This window comes from Schistocerca piceifrons, chromosome 1, assembly GCF_021461385.2.
Source record: "Schistocerca piceifrons isolate TAMUIC-IGC-003096 chromosome 1, iqSchPice1.1, whole genome shotgun sequence".
Lineage (NCBI taxonomy): Eukaryota > Metazoa > Arthropoda > Insecta > Orthoptera > Acrididae > Schistocerca > Schistocerca piceifrons.
Genome location: NC_060138.1, coordinates 255770456 through 255783188, shown reverse-complemented (window position 1 = coordinate 255783188; position 12733 = coordinate 255770456). Strand labels below are relative to the sequence as shown.

The window sequence follows — 12733 nt, the reverse complement described above, 5'->3', positions numbered from 1 at the left end:
CGCTCCACAAAACGATCTAGACGACGAACAAAATGAGGCAGTCTACGGCATACCTTTCTTATGCAGCACCTGTTTGTGCCAAAATTATCAGTATTCTCCTCAAGTATAGCGTCAAGGGTGTGTTCTGTCCGCCTACCAAAATAAGAGAACTATTGGTAAATATGACAGCTGACCTGGGACTACGAAAACCAGGAATGTATAATATACACCGACAGTGTGGTATGTTGTACACTGGCCACACAACTAACACAGTGGATACAGATGCAAAGAATATTACAGGCACAACCGACTAAGAAAGGCAACTGAATTAGGCATTGCTGAACACTGTCTGGAACTTAATCATTACATAAATTATGATGAAACAACGGTTCTGGCACAGACCGCCAATTACTGGAACCCTGAGATTCTATAAAGATAAAGCAGACAGAAAACGTCATGAATCTTGACACTGGGTACCAACTCAGCAGAGCCTGGGACCCTGTACGGGAGTGGCTGAAAACTCAACGAGGACAGCGACAGAAGTCCACAAAAAGAAGCACTGAGGCTGTGGATATGGGGAACGAACCACAGATATAGCAGCAGGCGCACCGGACCGAGGATGTAACGTCACGGGACGCTTCTAGCGGGAGCGGATCGCTAAAGAAACACCTAGAACCGCACCCGGCCGAAAATGGAGTGCCAGCGTGCAGACTGGTGCTTTGGGCCAAAGACGAAACACCAGCGCTCGGCCCGGCGCACCGTACAAAAGAGGGAATACCTAAGAACGTTTCTAGTGGGAGAAGACCGCAGAGGAAACATCTAGAACCGCACCAGACCGAAAAGGGAGCGCCAGTGCAAAGACAGGTGCACCAGACTGAAGAGGAAGTGCCAAAGGACGCCAGTAGCCGGAACGGACGGTACACGGAACGCTTGGAACTGACCGTGGAGGGTGAAGATCGTAGCTATGAATGCTGGACCCATTGCACTTGAGGAACAGTCTCAGGTAGCACCTAGCGCAGATATCGAGTCACATTGTCGAAATATCGTGCAAAGAAATACGCTGATATTCAGCAGAATGCCCGACACCACAAGATGGCAATAGATCGCCTAGAAAGTCTAAAGAATTGCCAGACATAACTACTCAGATTTTGATATATTATGCTAATTTACACTTGTAGCCAAGTGAGAGAAGGAAGGAGGCTGAGCACCACTGAGGATGTGGGATGTTCTGTAGGCTATAAAACTCAAGGTAGTCTGGTCCTAGCACCATTCGTAGAAATGGCACTCGCCTCCCAGAGTGACATGAAACGTGAGCCACGTAGAAGTCGGCCAGAGCTTTATTTTATTGAGTGGGAGTAAGAAAAGAAAGCTTCATGACGCTGAGCGTCTGGAGTCAGTCAACGCAGAGTACATCTCTGGGACGTGCCAGACGACTGAATTTGTTTTTAGCAGATAGTGTCCAGGGAGTGTGTTCTGTTTAATGGCCAGAGTCCTGGAAGAAATGCTGTTGTAGAGAGAAACAGCGGGAAGTCAAACTTTGCCGACATCGTGGGCTGTTAGGTAACTTCTCAAGAAGTGAAATGAGAGCAGGAGGTTGAGACTTCTCTGTAGTGGGTGAAACGCCGATACTCAACTGGGGGATGCCAAACCGGATGTTTACTGAACCGTAAGGACAGCTGTTGTTGGTTCACATAAATAACCTAAGACTGGGAGTAGAGAGTGCGACTGTGCTTACAGAAATCCAACTGCAGTGGCCAGATAGACAGTGGGAGTAAATCAGACACATTTTGGAGACCCCAGACTAAAAAGTTTTTCAACTGGTCAACCACTAGAAATTTGAGGAAGGAAGGGAAACTCGTGTCTTGTAAGGCAATATATGTTTGGTCGTCCTAGTGGTGGATGCCATGGAGTTGATGGGGTTCTACGACAGAGAGCCAAATAATAAGATGCACATATAGTGTTTAGTAAATTATTTTACTAAACCTGAATAACAGCAGGGCCAGAGCACAATCCAAAGTGAATCCTTGAGGGAGGCTAACTGACAACGCTTCGATTAGCCAGTAAGAACTAACAGACAAACTGGAGTGTACTGTGGCGTCCTATTAAGTCGGCTCCATAGCAGCGCTGGCTGAAGAGGGTGTCTCGGAGCCGGCAGCGACTTCGCAGTACAGACACATGGGATAATGTTAAGAGCTGGACGTGAACCCGTGCGGCGTAGTGGCGACAGCGCGCGATACCGCAACATATCAGTGGTTGTAAACTTACTAGCATTGTAAAACTGTATGCCGGAACGAGTCTCGAACTCGAGGCCTTTGGCTTTCACAGGCAAGCGCTCTACTGCCTAAGCTACCCAAGCATGACTCACGACCCATCCTCACAACTTTACTTCCACCAATACTCTTCTCCTACATTCAACCTTCAGAGAAGTTCTCCTGCGAAAGTAACACGATTAGCACTCGAGGAAGAAAGGATACTGCGGAGACATTACTTGGCCACAGCCTGGGGGATATTCCCAGAAAGAAATTTTTTGTAAATTTTGTAAATTTGTGGTAAGCTTCTATGGGACCAAAGTGCTGAGGTCATCGGTCCCTAGACTTACACACTACTTAATCTAACTTAAACTAACTTACGCTAAGGACAACATATACACCCAAGTTCGAGGGTGGACTCGAACCTCCGACGGGGCCTGCCGCGCGAACCGCGACAAGACACCGTAGACAGCGCGGCTGCTACGCGCGGTACGAAATTTTTACCCTGCAGTGGAGTGTGCGCTAATGAAACGTCCTGGCAGATTAACACTGTTTTCAGAAGGTATGAGACAAAGTACTGGCGGAAGTAAGGGTGTGAGGACCGCTTGTGAGTCATATTCGGGTAGCTCAGTCGGTAGAGCACTTGCCCAAGAGAAACGAAGGTCTTGAGTTCGACTCTCGGTCCGGCACACAGATTTAATGTGCCAGGAAGTTTCGTACCAGCGCGCCCTCGGCTGCAGAGTGAAAATTTTATTCTGGATCTCACTAACAGGCACTCACAAGAATTAATTTGCAGACAGAATTACGCAGCGCCGGAAAACTCAGAGCTAGCTAAAACGTTTCGTTGTTGGAAACGTCCTGCAGATAGTTTTCTTTCAGATTTCGACTTAGGTACTTCACGGCTTCACTGGCAGACCTCGTCTTCGAAACTATTGCTTGTCTGGGACCAGAGGCTTCCACTGGCTGAGCTGAACTTACAGGCAGACAGAGATGAGTTGTTGGTACTGATCTAATGATTGATTTTGTAGCCACTTCAGCTGCCACTTGGCAGATACTAGGTACAGTGAGACCCAGCCGCAGCAACGAAGCGAACAGTAAGAAAAGGCGCCGTATTCATAAATATGTTCAGCAGTTCTAACCTTCATTTCAAAGACTTATTTGTAGTCAGAAGTTCAACGTGCTTTTAACTTTGGCAGTAGATGCATACGCGGATCCTTTTGTAGTATTTTCCACCCGTACTTTCTAATTTGCGGCAGTCATGGTACGACCACCGAGAATGCACAACGGTTGCCCAGAAAGTAATGCACCGCATTTTTTTCTTCAACAATTCATTATTGATCATAATGAGAATTACACACACGAAAGAATGGTGTTTTATCTACACACCCCATTTTTCGACGTAATCTCCATACCGTTCTGTGACCTTCCTCCAGCCGAAACAAGAGCTGGTATGCTCTGTCGGTACCAATCCTTGTCCTGGTGGCGGAGCCAGTGCTTCACTGTGTGAATCACCTCCTCATCCTCCTCAAAATGACTGCGAAGTCGTAATGCGTCTGTCCTCGCGAATGACAGTATCAGCTCGCTGCAACGTATAAGGTGTGACAGCCGTGAATGATCTCCCCGACCGCTGCAAATGGTGGAGCTCCGCCGAACCGTCTTCTGATGACCTCACGCTCCGTGCCCAGCGACTAACTGTACTTCTATCGATAGCAAGTGCTCCATAGACTTTGCAGAAGTATTTGCGAATATTCCCCACAGTTTCTTTCTCTGCAGTGAAAAATTCAATGACGGCACGTTGCTTGTAACTTACATCACCTACAGACGCCATTTTGAAACTGTCCTGCAGCTACGCTATCCGTCAGAAGTGGCGGCAACTTGGCGCGCTCACTCAGAAAACTTCACATCATACATACGTAACGTTTCGCATTCGTAGCATTGTTTTCGGCTGAGAAAAAAATGCGGTGCATTACTTTCTGAACAAATCTCCAAGTATTCTAACACAGTCCTGTGGGCCACATCTTTATTTAAATTGTCCGTTTGAGTAACTCCATTTTCCCATTTACATACCTTTCGTATTCTACATTAGGTACTAATTTCTGTCAACAGTTCTGTTTCTTTTGTTGTTCTATGACCGTCTGCGACGATTATTCAACACACACTTTCGCTCGCGTTATGATTTAGAGAAATATGTTTTTACGCTTTCTCTGTATACGGTATAGGTATTCGTCAGTGAGTCATGAAACACCGAACACTTCGGGTTGGTTGGTTACAAGCATACAAGCACCAACAATTTGCTCACCGTCATAATGCACTCGCAGTACACAGAATACTGTTGACATCACGAAAGACACTTGCAACGCATTCAGGTGCCGTTCGTGGCGATATACAACAGCGCCACATGCAGGCTTGGCTAGCATATACATTTCCGCTCAAGGATGCATTCCTCGCGGTATTTCTATATTTTTGTCCAAACCCTGTACATTCACTTTAAGTTAACTCGCCATGACTATGGTTAAAAACACAGCAAAAATTTCTGTGACTATTATTGTCTCTGTTATTACTGCCGATATTGATACCATCATCATCGATGTTCAAAATGGTTCAAATGGCTCTAAGCACTATGGAGCTCAACAGCTGAGGCCATCAGTCCCCTAGACTTAGAACTACTTAAACCTAACTAACCTAAGGACATCACACAACACCCAGTCATCACGAGGACGGCAGACACATCCATGCCCACGGCAGGATTCGAACCTGCAACAGTAGCAGCAGCGCAGATCCGGACTGAAGAGCCTAGAACCGCTCGGTCACAAGGCCGGCTCATCGATGTTACTACCACTAAATCTACATACGTCTGCCTCCATCCTTTTTTATTTCTAGTGCTATCGTGATATACAATCAGTGTAACTGCACTATATGATCAAAGCTTTCTGGACACCTATTAGCGGACATTAAAATGCTGTGTATTCACCCTTCGCCTTTTCAGACCTTGAACTCTCCTGGGGACGCTATCAGTGAGACGTCTGAAAGTCTGTGGAGAAATGGCAGCCCATTCTTCCTCAAGAGCCGAAACCAGAGAAGGTATTTGGCGTGAGGTCGACATTCTAAATCATCCCAAAGTTGTGCAACTGGGTTGGGATTGGAACTCGGGCAGGTCAGTTCATTCCAGGAATGTTACTTTCCACAAACCTTTGCCACACATATGCTATTTAATGACAGAATGCATTGCCCATTGTGATACAAAGAATCACGTCCAAACTGTTCTCTACTCTACGCAGTACGCACTGCTGTAAAATGTGTTCGTATACTCAGATTTTGGCGTTTTCGTAAGGGCAATAAGAGGACCACAAAATAACCACGAAAACAGCCGTGTACTGTAACACCATCTTCTCTGTACTTGACTGTTGGCGCTACACATGATGGCAGGCAAACCCAGACACTTCCATCGGATTAACACCGGCTATAGCGTGATCACTTGTTTCCAGTAATTCACTATCCGGTGGTGTCACTCTTTACCTTACCTCAAGTGTCGCTTATTATAGTCTACAGAAGTACACTGTATCAGGAGCTGCCCGACAATTGTACCCCATTCTTTTTAACCCCCTACACACAGTTCTTTTGCTAGCTGGACTGGCGGAAGCACTATCAAATTTACGAGTGATTTCATCCCCTGGTTTTTTTACAACCACACTTCACTATGCCCGACGATCCTTGTCGGTCAGTACATGAGATCTGTCTGGTCCTGGTTTAGATGTATTTGCTCCTTTGCGTGCGTTTGCACTTGACAGTCACATCATCACCTAGCGAAGCTTTACAAGGTTCGAAATGTACCTGAATTATTTGTTACTCGGGTGACATCCAACGACCAGTCCACGTTCGAAATGACTGAGTTCTCCCGACCGATCTATTCTGCTGTTAGTGCTACATTATAGACAACTCAATATTCTCCGCCTCCTTTCATACCGGAGGGTCCGCCTGCCGTGACATCTAGTGGTTAATTGCGCGTTACATAGGGTTCCGGGTAGTTTCTATCTGACAGTGCACACTCTCCGAGATCCAAAAACCAGTTTCTCGACACACTGACACAGTGTAGTGTTCCGTATTTGCCCAAAATTACTTTTCCATCCTTAAATAAAACTGGCCATCTTCCACAAATTCGATATACATCGTTCAGTCGTTCCAGCAGCAACGCCACGCACAACACAGTTTTTCAATTTTACTACCTACATTCATGACATATGAGATGCGACAATAAAGTAAGGAGACTGATTTTCTTTTCAAGATGAGGCAACCCTGCAGGCTTGCGTAGGCACAATATCTTTGCCTTGGTCTATAAGCTGCCTTTAGTCCAAGCGGCACATCGATGCAACTGCTCAGTCGTGAGTTGTGCTGCAATGGGTTAACACATGTTTCTGTCTCTCGTCACGGAAATGGAACCACATAATATTGCACAACGCTATCCCATTTCTTTTTGCATTAAATTGGGTGAAAACGCGACCACAACTTACGGTAAGCTTCAGAAGGCTTTTGGAGAGGATGTTATGTCAAGAGTTTTTTACTGGCATAAAATGCTTAGTGAAGGCAGAACGAATGTTGAAGATGAAGACTGCAGTGGACGACCATGCATGCTTGTGTGCTTCTTTGATTCCCAGGGAACTGTTCATAAAGAGTGGGTGCCTCCTGGACAAACAGTTAACCAATACTACTACAAAGAAATTTTAGAAAGACTTCGTAAAAGAGTTCTTCGAGTCAATGCCAACATTGCTGATAATTGGATTCTGTATCACGGTAATGCGCCATCCCATACTGCTCTGTAAGTACAAAAATTTTTAACCTCAAAACAAATTTCAGCACTACCACAGCCACACTGTTCACCAGATATTGCTCTGTGCGACTTTTTTCTATTTCCAAGAGTCAAAACGGGGGTCAAGGGACACTATTTTCAAACACAAGATGCCCAAAAATCTGTGACGGGGGTCCCGGAAGATATTACAGAAGATGAGATCCAGAAATGTTACCATCAATGGCAGAACCACTGCAAAAAGTGTGTGCAATCATAAGGGAACTACTTTGAAGGAGACAACACTAAACTTGACTAAAACGGTAAGCAACATTTTTTTATATATCAGTCTCATTACTATATTGTCGCACCTCATACTTCAAATATTACTCCATTCCACTTGTTGCCAGCTCGTGATTTCGTTTACTGTTGGAAGTTTCTACTTGTGTATATTAAATGTGTGAAACTATCACTTGACTGTCTTCAGACGTGAGCATTAGCATGTGTTTGTTACTACACTGAAGCGCCAAGGAAACTGGTATAGGCATGAGTATTCAAATACAGAGACATGTAAACAGGCAGAACAGGGCGCTGCGGTCGGCAACGAATATGTAAGACAGCAAGTGTCTAGCACAATTGTTAGATCGGTTACTACTGCTACAATGGCAGATCATCAAGATTAAAGTGAGTTTGAACGTGGTGTTATAGTCAGCGCACGAGCGATGTCCGAGGTAACGATCAAGTGGGGATCTTCCCGTATGACCATTTCACGAGTGTACAGTGAATATCAGGAATCCGATTAACATCAATTCTCCGACATAGCTGCGGCTGGAAAAAGATCGTACAAGTACTGGACCAATGAAAACTGGAGAGAATTGTTGCACGTGACAGAAGTGCAACCCTTCCGCAAATTGTTGCAGATTTCAGTGTCAGCGTGCGAACCATTCAACGAAACATTGTCTCAATGGGCTTTCGGAGCCGAAGGCCCAGTCGTGTAACCTTGATGACTGCATGACACAAAGCTTTACGTCACTCCTGGGCCCGTCAACACCGACATTGGACGGTCAATCACTGAAAACATGTTGCCTGGTCGGACAAGTCTCGTTTCAAATTGTCATCAGTGGATGGACATGTATGGGTATGGAGACAACCTCATAAATCCATGGACCCTGCATGTCAGCAGGGGACTGTTCAAGGTGATAGAGGCTCTGTAATGGTGTGGGGCGTGTGCAGTTGGAGTGATATGGGACCCATGGTAAGACTATGACAGGTGACATGTACGTAATCATTCTGTCTGGTCACCTGCATCAATTCATGTCCAGTGTGCACTACGGTGGACTTGGGCAATTCCAGCACAACAATGCGACACCCCACATTTCCAGAATTGCTACAGAGTGGCTCCAGGAACATTCTGAGTTTAAACACCTCCGCTGGCCACCAAACTCCTCAGACGTGAATATTATTGAGCATATCTCGGATATTTCTAGAATGAAATTTTCACTCTACAGCGGAGTGTGCGTTGATATGAAACTTCCTGGTAGATTAAAACTGTGTGCCAGTCCGAGACTTGCCTTTAGCGGGCAAGTGCTCTACCAACTGAGCTACCCAAGCACGACTCACGCCACGTCCTCACAGCTTTAATTCCGCCAGTACCTCGTCTCCTACCTTCCAAACTTCACAGAAGCTCTCCTGCGAACCTTGAAGTTTGGAAGGTAGGAGACGAGGTACTGGAGGAATTAAAGCTGTGAGGAGGGGGCGTGAGTCGTGATTGGGTAGCTCAGTTGGTAGAGCACTTGCCCGCGAAAGGCAAAGGTCCCGAGTTCGAGTCTCGGTCCGGCACACAGTTTTAATCTGCCAGGAAGTTTCGTATCTTGGATACCTTGCAACGTGCTGTTCAGAAGAGATCTCCACCCCCTCGTACTCTTGCCCTGTAAGATTCATGGTGTCAGTTCCTCCAGCATTACTTCAGACATTAGTCGAGTCCATGCAACGTCATGTTGCGGCACTTCTGCGTGCTCGCGGGGGCCCTACACGATATTAGGCAGGTCTACCAGCTTTCTTGGCTCTTCAGTGTATCAAATTCATCACCAGCAGAACCTGACTGTAGACATTGATGCTTCCATTCTCGGATTCGTTTTCAGTTCTTGAATTACTGTTGGCTTCAGATCACGGTGAGGCTGCTGTCAGCCTGTCTGCACGTGAGAATCACATCTGCAGCGAAGTGGGAAATAAAGTCATTTGGCGCATTTAGGAGGATATAATAAGTTATAATAAGTTAGAAGTATGTTATCTTAAGTCTTTTCCACTCTTCTCTCCCCCACCCCCCTCCCCAACCCCTCTATCTCTCTCTTTGCTATAATGTGACTTCTACCAGTGGAAAAAGAAACAAGCATCAGTCGTTCCCCAGAGTTCTCACAACCTGTTTTTATTCGCAACTGGAGTTTTCCGAGAACACATCTCACTTCTCCATTAGTCGCACGTTAACTGCATAATTCTTAATGACCCGGTAGAAAATTGGTTCAGCCTAATCCCAAACGAGGCAGCTACTTCATTGAAAAGATTCTTTTTTTTGTTCTAGTGGTTAAAGTCTATGCGGAACATCGAAGAGAGGGGTGCAGCCTTTTGGCGTACCTCGACCGCCACATAAGAGCTAAAATTTACCTATCGACTCATGGGAGTAAAAACTGAACATAGCTGTCTGGCAGCGCCAAAATATGAATTCATGTCCTTGGGATAATTAGCGCTTCAGAGTTAAAGACCAGAGATAAGGCTTGAAACCAATGGGCGGCACCAGGTTTTAGTGGATTGCGTCACAGCTGAGCTTAGGAGCCGGGATGGTATCGGGTTTCCCATCTCGGCTTAGTGGCGTGCCCGAGCAGGCAACGGGACCCGCCGGTGTATTTTGGCGTCGTTACACGCTACGTGACACGCCTCCTAGTGTTTCCTTTAATGGAAGGGCCGCGTTGCGTAAAAACCTGGAAGTAATCTGCCGGAGCTTTCAGGCGAATTTATGCGCCGAGGAATTCGCTGCTCATCCTCTCTGTAGCCTGGCCTGCGTTAGAACAGAATTTCCTTATCGTTACCTTACGAAGCTCCTCATTACTAACGTGTGTGTTACAGGCATTCTTGCGCCCACTAGTAAATATTCCACAGACAACAATAACATGAATGGCTTTTCGCATTCTGCCAAGGAATGCGCCGGGTTGATTGTAGGCCGGAGGCGACGTGCTCGGTACCGAAAGTCGTAAACAATGATGGAGCGGTGTACCGTCTAATGATCACATATGCATAGAGCTGTCTGTAGCAAATGGTGTCTGTTTATAAAAAACTATCTTTCATTATTTCATGCATTAATTTCAATGGCAAAATAAGAGCTTTTAGATCTCATACGTCCAACGAGACATCCATACTCATCGTTACAATTTGCATAGTGCATGGGTAATATGATATAATCATAATGGTGACAATAATCTATACTAATGATAACTCTGTAAAACTGTCGTGCCTGTCTGTTTGTTTGAACACGCTTCTCCAAAACTACTGAAAAAATTCTCGTGGAGTTTTCGCAGATAACTTGAGCATAGCATGGCTCACCGTAGAGTTTTTCAGAATCGGATCACAGACAAAAAAATTATCGCGCTTTAAAGTTCTATCTAGAACCGTCTCGTTTGTTTGTTTTAAAAGGCTCGTCTTCAAAACTACTAGACCATTTATCATGGCGTTTATCCAGACAACTTGACCGTAGCTTGGGGCACCGTATAGGCTTCGTGTTATCAAAATCGTATCACAAAAGAAGATATTGTAGATTAATGTTTTATCCAAAACAGTCGTATCTGTCTGCTTCAACAGGAGTTTCACAGGTAATCTGAGCATAGCTTGGAGCACCGTACAGGCTTTATTTAATCAAAATCGGATCCGGAAAAAAGATATCGTAGCTGAAATTTTTATTCATACTAATATTATAAATGCGAAAGTAACTCTGTCTGTTACATTTTGGCGCCTAACCCTCTGAACTGATTCAGATGAAATTTGCTATGGAGATAGCTTGTACTCCGAGGAAGAACGTGGACTACTTTAGAAAGGGTATAGTACAAGACTGATTTCAACAATGTTACGAGAATTGGAGAAAAATATTTACTTTTTGAAAAAGAAATTTACTCTTTGACTTTTGATCTTGATCATATTTATAAAAATGATTTTATTGGTTCAAGTGTGCCACGTGATACGATTCAATGTAACGAATACAATGCTTATACAATCTTCAGTGTGCTTAACCCATATTTCCACACTATTTGTAGCATAATGTACATGTTGTATCACGAATGAAACTTTCACTCTGCAGCGGAGTGTGCGCTGATATGAAACTTCCTGGATGATTAAAACTGTGTGAGACGGGGTACTGGCGGAAGTAAAAGCTGTGAGGACGGGTGGTGAGTCATGCTTGGGTAGCTCAGGTGGTAGAGCACTTGCCCGTGCAAGACAAAGTTCCCAACTTCAAGTCCCTGTCCGGCACACAGTTTTAATCCGCCAGGAAGTTTCATATTGTATCACGTACATCCAGTTTAACGGCACGAAGTACAGAAGTGCGCTCCTGCCCACGCCCCTGTGTGCGCACTGTTCGGCAGCGACGCAGCGCATGCCGACGCGTCATCCGTTCATTGGAACAGCTTGAGAGACAGGGTGGAGGAGGGGGAGGGGGAACAAGGGGGCGCGCATCACAAGCCCAAACAGGCAGACACGTGAGAGCAGCTGGTGGTACTGCACATACAGTATACGTTAGCTAACTTACCATCACTCGCCGTAACAAAAGTACTGATATTCAAGTGCAGCATTGGGTAACGGCTAGTAATAATAGTAATAATAACGATATGTATAGTATGGCCAATGGCCTTGCCGCAGTGGTAACACCAGTTCCCGTCAGATTACCGAAGTTAAGCGCTGTCGGGCTGGGCTAGCACTTGGATGGGTGACCATCCGATCTGCCGAGCGCTGTTGGCAAGTGGGTCCACTGAGTCCTTGTGAGGCAAACTGAGGAGCTACTTCACTGAAAAGTAGCGGCTCCGGTCTCTTAAACTGACATTCGGCCGGTAGCGTGGTGTGCTGACCACATGCCCCTCCATATCCGTATCCAGTGACGTCTGTGCGCTGAGGATGACACGGCGGCCGGCCGGTAACGTTGGGCCTTCCAGGCCTGTTCGGACAGAGTTTTAGTTTAGGTATGCACGGAAATTCGTATGAAAAATTTAAGAAATGTCAGTCATATTAACATAAGGCAAGTTCCTTATTACGCTCTTGTCAAATTTAACTAGTGACTTCCAACAGAAACTTGTGACAAAAGGAAACAGTGAGGAGATGAAGTTGACTGGTCCAATGGAGAGCAAGAAATAATGGGTTAAGACTGTTAAATAAGGTGGAAAGAGATTATGGGAGTAGAGGGTATGAGAAAAGTAAGGTGTTTATAAGAGATTCAGCATGGCACAGTATTGCGAGATTTGATTCACAGAGTTCGTTTCGTCTCCTATCTTAGCAGCCTGAAAAGTCAGCTTTAACACCTGAGGACAGCATGCCACCAGGACGGTTCTTCTCAAAAACAAATACATCGCATATTCCAGAGAAAATGAGTCCAGACTGTGAACAAAATGAAGAAAAGGAGGTACCCACCATCACAGCATACCTTCCATACTTTGGAGATATTTTTCCGAGAATTGGAATAATTCTCTGCAGA

The 12733-nt window shown here is 45.4% G+C and overlaps 1 pseudogene; it reads left to right on the top strand.

The window, feature by feature from the left end:
• The first annotated feature begins 11888 nt into the window (after positions 1-11888).
• Positions 11889-12006, top strand: LOC124728226 (annotated as a pseudogene).
• The last annotated feature ends 727 nt before the right edge of the window (positions 12007-12733 follow it).